Source organism: Amblyomma mixtum, chromosome 8 (genome assembly GCF_055824585.1).
Source record: "Amblyomma mixtum isolate Tamu chromosome 8, ASM5582458v1, whole genome shotgun sequence".
NCBI lineage: Eukaryota > Metazoa > Arthropoda > Arachnida > Ixodida > Ixodidae > Amblyomma > Amblyomma mixtum.
The window spans coordinates 82,558,564-82,564,563 of record NC_143019.1 but is presented as its reverse complement, the minus strand read 5'-3'; positions in this window follow the sequence as shown (position 1 = coordinate 82,564,563).

The following is a 6,000-nucleotide window of genomic DNA, read 5'->3' as shown; positions in this document are numbered from 1 at the left end:
CCTTCATATAGTAGGACACTCCTGGAAGCCGCACATGGTGATATGTTATGGCATGGATAGTGGCCACCTATTGTTCAACTCTACTACTTGTAGATAAAATTTTGTGGATATCATTTGGGCCTAAGTGCCCAATACACAAAAGCGGACAAGCATATTAACAGTATTATCATTGCCTAACAATGCACTTAAGATAAACTGAATTAAATTTTCACCACAATCCGCCCTACCCCTATTTAAGAAACTTTCAAGCTTGAGACCAAAGGTCTCATGCACACAAAACCTGATCGGGTACGAATGCACAAGTTACAGCCTAGAAAAAAAACGCCGCATGAAACTACGCCCCGGTTATAGTGAAACGTGCCCAAGACGCTGAGTTTTGATGCTGCCTCAGCCATGACTGATTCATTGACAGCCTGTATAGTGGGTGTGCCTTCTTTAATCTGCTTACGACCACATTTATTTTTGTTGACGTATAGTATTGCGAATTTCGGAAGATCACGGGACTGTGTCTAGCATTCCCCAGTTCACTGCCGAAGGAAAGCCTGCGCAAACTCTACCATCCATTCAAAAGCGATGCGCATGAGCTCTATCATCCACGAATTGTTTTATGGCAGGTGCACTTCTTGCTACGCGATGAGGCTATTTCAATATACACACATGCTATAGAGATGCAGAGAAGAGTAGGTCCATTGGCCTTCGTTTTTGTTTATTTCTCCATCTTTCTCTCCGTTTAGGCGCACAAAGCGATCAGTCGAAGATGTGACGGGGAAATAGGTGGAGTATGCCCCATCCCACCTTTTGTGTTTGTACGCCCCCAAAAACTGAGGCTATCATTTTTCCTCTTTGGGACTCTCTTCGTTATTTAGTGCGGTGAAGAGGCCCGCGAATTGAAAAATAACACCTGCTGTTCGGTGCCTTCCTTCAGAAACTACTGTAATCAAGCCTTTAATAACTGAGTCTACTGTGGATGGACAGGCTAATAGGAAATAAATTCCGGATATTAGGGAACTATTTATAAGTGCAGTGAATAACCGAAGCGTGAACAACCTGAAACTAGTCTAGAATCGAATCTCTAATGAGACAGCGCTGTAATGAAGGTGAATCAAGAGCTGGCATTTGCTTCAGAAGGGACGAGTGAAAAATCGCGGGCGTTAAATTTCACTGGTACTAGGTTTCGTTAATGAACCCAGAAAAGCGCTCAACGGTGTAGATATAGCAGGGAGGAGAGGTCCACCAAGACAAGTAGCGTGTTGCGCGGGAATTTGCCTACACCCCTTTTACTTTCGCGCTCAGGTTATTAAAAGACCTGTTGGCTCAGTGGCCGTGACAGCATACACGTACAGATAAAATTTGCCAGCGCCAGTCACATAGGATTTATTATATCACGATGAAGCACAAAAAAGCTATTGGGCTGCCCCAGTTCGTGGCTAGTGCGTGGCTAGTGCGTAGCTAGCGTGCAATGCGCGGTAAAAAGCGGCGCAGGGTAAAAAATACAACGCAGCCATCAATACGGCAGGCTTCACTGACCAAAGCCCAGTTTTGGGTAATCCAATACTGACACCGACCTCACTGGTGAAACCTCATACTGTAACGTGTATGCCAGCTTTCATGGGCACAGCGACTCACCGTAATGTTCGTGTTCGAGCACCAGCGAAGAACGAACCGGACCCTGCGGTCTTCTTCTTCTTCTTCTTCACCATATGAAAATGGCACATACCCACGCGGGGGTATTGGCAAGGTACGGTGGTGAATGCCAAGATAAAAAAAAAGCGGGAAAAAAAAAACTAGTAGAATGTTTGAAATTAGAAAATATGTATGAATTGGTCTTTAGTTCTTCTTCTTCTTCTTCTTCTTGTCCTCTTCGTTTTCTTCCCTCAGAGTCACACCGAAGGTGGAGGCACGCTCCGACAGCAGGACAGAAGCATTTGTTAAATATTCAGTTTGAAGGTGATTTTTCGCACAGAATAGCTTTAGACCTACTGGAAAGGTGGATGGCTAGATTATCATCCTTGAACGAAGAACGTAGTTTGAGACAGCGCTCAGAAAAAGCGGGGACTGAACAGGCGCCACTCTGATCCCGTCTTGTCCTGGGGTCTTCCGTGTGCTGTTTTAACGGCAGGCTGTTCGTTTAAACGTTATGTTTCACCAATTGGCCCTGAGCATATTTTCTTAAGGCTTGAATGTAGCGATGCTTACGCATGTGTTCGCCACTGGACTCGGTTGTTCTCGCGAGTGTCCTTTCCATGCTAGGCTCGGCACACAATTTCATGCATCGGGAGGAAGTCGTTCGGCTTCTGACCACAGCTCTTCACGTTTTTTTCCACCCCCCCCCCCCCTGCCCCCACAGAAAAAAAGAACATAGGCAAGTTTCCACGACCTAATATCAAAGACACCAGAAAAAAGCTCTCAGGTTGAAAGAATGGTATTGAAGGTCGGAACTTTTATTACATCACAGGCTATTAGCGACACGTGCGTACCTCAATCCAACGCAGATGTTTGGGGATATAGTGTGTTACGTCTATAATTACTTAGAAATAGGCAAGTGCCAAACTTTTAAAGGGCCCCATGGCGATCAAAGACCTGCCTATAGATGAGGCCTTTAATGTTTTTTTAACCATTTGGAGCTGAAAGACATAGCTGGTTGGTCACAGGAACTTTAGCCCTCACCCCTCCGAAGCTCGGAGCATATAGGGACTCTGAAGTGAGCCTCAATACATGCCTTAAAAGCAAACACCACTGGCTGTATATTTTTTATGAAGACTGGACATATTTTACCGCAACTTCTGTTTCATACGGCACCGATAGATACCCTTATGCTATAGTTATTTTAGTTCGAAAGCGCTACTTAACGCGGTCCCAACCATGAATATTGAGTGAAACCTCAAAGTAGCTCAGGTAAGCTCGGGTTAGCCCAGAGGAACGTCGTGCCAGCTGCAGCCAATCGGAGGGTGACCATGGCGAAACCTAGTATACCAACTGCCTACGCAGAAATAGATATTGCTGCGACTGGGTTTCAAAGCCGCCGCTTCGCTGGTCACTGCAAAATTGCAACACACTCTCGGGCTCTGTGTTTCACATCGTCGTCATCCTCAACTCCATACGGCACCAAACAGATCACTTTACTTTAACCTCGATCAGAGCTTAACCTGAGTCTAATATGGTCGCCATACGTGCCGACGACCCGGCAAAGCAAAACCATGAGCCGATCAGGCTAAACATATGCTCTCGCACGTCAACTCAGATTAACTATGTTACCACTTTGTTTTTAATGCAGTAGCCTTAGGAGGGCCATAAAGGCGAAAACTGTCCGGCGGCGTCGGCGTCTATCTTATGCCTCCCCCTTCTAAGTGTTGTTAAGGACGATTTGCCTCCACGTTCGAACCGGACCATGGCCTCTTTCCCTTCTCCCCTTTCCTCTTCTACGTGTAGGGGAGAAGAGGGAGACTCCACACGAAAAATGACTCAGCAGAAAGGAAAATGGCTCAGAGGAAAATGACAGATAACAGCAGGCCTACGTGCAAAATATACAGCCTTGCGAAGAGCTATGTGCGCAAAAGTGAAGCTAACGAGAACTGCTCCTTCTAGCATTTCTCGGGAAGAGCAACCTGTGTCTCACAATCCCCACCGGTGGTTGTGTTTAGAACAGCCACCTGGCGGTGCAGTGGTGAACGAGCTACATCACTGCGCTGGCGGCGGCATGACGACCCGCCGCGATCTACGAATGTGACACATTCTGCCTAGTTGTATAGTTGAAATTCGAAGAGATTCAGAACTAGAAGAAGTGAAAGACAATGAAATCAGAAATGGGATGAGATCCGAACTGGAGCTGCCTGCCGAGTGAAAGGAGCATGCTATGTTTCTACCGCCGTATCATTCAAATTGATTTGTGTGTGTGTGTGTGTGTGTGTGTGCGTGTGTGTGTGTGTGTGTGTGTGTGTGCGTGTGTGTGTGTGCGTGCGTGCGTGTGTGCGTGTGTGTGTGTGTGCGTGCGTGCGTGCGAGCGTGCGTGCGTGCGTGCGTGCGTGCGCGCGCGTGTGTGTGTGTGTGTGTGTGTGTGTGTGTGTGTGTGTGTGTGTGTGTGTGTGTGTGCGCGCGCGTGTGCGCGTGCGCGAGCGTGAGTGCGTGCGTGCGTTATGAGTGCGCGTGCATGCGCGCTTGTATGTGGTTTTTAGGGATCATCAGGATTTATTTCCATGTTTTCTTCCCCTTGGCTTATTCCTCTACTCTAATACTTTTACTTTCCGTCGGCCGCCGTTCAGGTACCCGATGGGAATGCGGAAGTATCTGTGGCAGGCATTCAGTTTTCTATTGGCGTTTCATTAAACAAAAGACCATGATCTGCGCACTCCGCTCGCTACTGCTATCGCAGGCACGAAGTAACCGAAGCTTTATACGAAGGCACGAATAAATATACAACCGATGGAGTGGTTAACATGGGCAACGGCAGTCGGACACTGCATTAGTATTCAGGCTGTCGTTCCCGGATCCGCATGGCGACGGGAAAAGATAGCGCATAATGCAGCTAAATGACGCAAGCTCAGTTTTGTACACCTCTGATATTTCTCCTCTTGTTTCGCGTTTAAGCAGATTTTCTCGAACACGCCATGTGACACAATGAGTAGCCCTGCAGCTAGCATTTCGTATTTCCTGGCCAGCCAACTGGGCTTTCGGATTCCCCATAACAATAGCATCGTTATGTGTGTGGATATTGCTGCCTCACAGAAGGATTGTGCGGAAGATTTAGGAAGGAGTAGAGGAGAAGGAGTTAGGGTCAAGGGCACGAAGAGCGGTAAGGAGCTGAGCACGGCGCACTGATGACGCCACAGCTAGCAAGCACAGAGCCAAATAATGCGTGTACCTCACCTGGAACAGAGAGAAATGGCGCGCCTAGCAACTGGCAAATGTATGTCAAATGGTATCGATGCTAGCAACAAAAAGGAAGACTGCAGAGTTTGGGTTAGATCATAGCGCCAGGGATGGAGGTTTATTTACCGAGCACCTACATTTGCTCTTGTCATCCTCTAGAAATGTCACGTATAGCCATTGTGGTGGATCGGCCACGCCTTGATGCAGTCCAAAACAAAAATATGTAATTCCTGCCGACAGATATGTCCCGAATGACAGCGGAGATGGCAAAAGTCTCTGTGAAAGATTTTTTTATATTTTAAATGTGGGTGGAAGCTAAAATGAAGTAGTGTTTAAAACAAGGAAATTCGAAAGACATTTCTAATGCACACAGGGGGTTCCCGGTTCTAGTATTTGAAATATGCAGGTACTTACGCAGTCGTTTCAACGCACATCTCTTCATGTTTGCACGTAAGGAGAGATTTTCCGCGTTCCGCGGTTACAGCATGCCTTCACACTAAGTTTTTGGCGTGCGAGATACAAAGACGAACGGTCCTTGTGCGTGGGCTTCTTGCTGAAAACTAACAACAGATAAATTAACCATGGGAACGGCACAAGGACGAATAGAGGACCCATGCAACACGACCATTTTGTTCGCTCATTGTCTTGTTCGCACCGGAACATCGAGCATCAAGAGCGAGCACGACTGAATCCGACGCTGAAGCTACTCGTCATTAAAGCCAATGTGCAGCAAGATGGGAGACAGAGAAGGAAAAGACCTTACAGACGTGAGCCCGGTCAGCTGAAGTAAATTAGATAACCCCTCTTCCATTTAGCCGGTGCGTTGCTTCCCTTTGAGCCTGCGCCGTCTGGTCGTGCGATAGGTTTCATGATGACTTACCAATCAGCCCTATGGCCCAAAGTACTAAGGCTGATATTCAAGCAGAATACCGGGCGGAAGCCAGCAGTCGGTCCGGAACTGATTCCTGCCGTTTGGTTTTTCCTTATTACGCTTTTGAGTACACTTAAACACAATGGCAAACAATACATAACACAGATGCAGGAACTGTCAGCTGCAAGCTAATCAGGGAGCTGTGGGAAGCTTACCGCATAGAATGTGAAGGAAGGGCTACATGTAAGCGAGCTGCCTGTTAC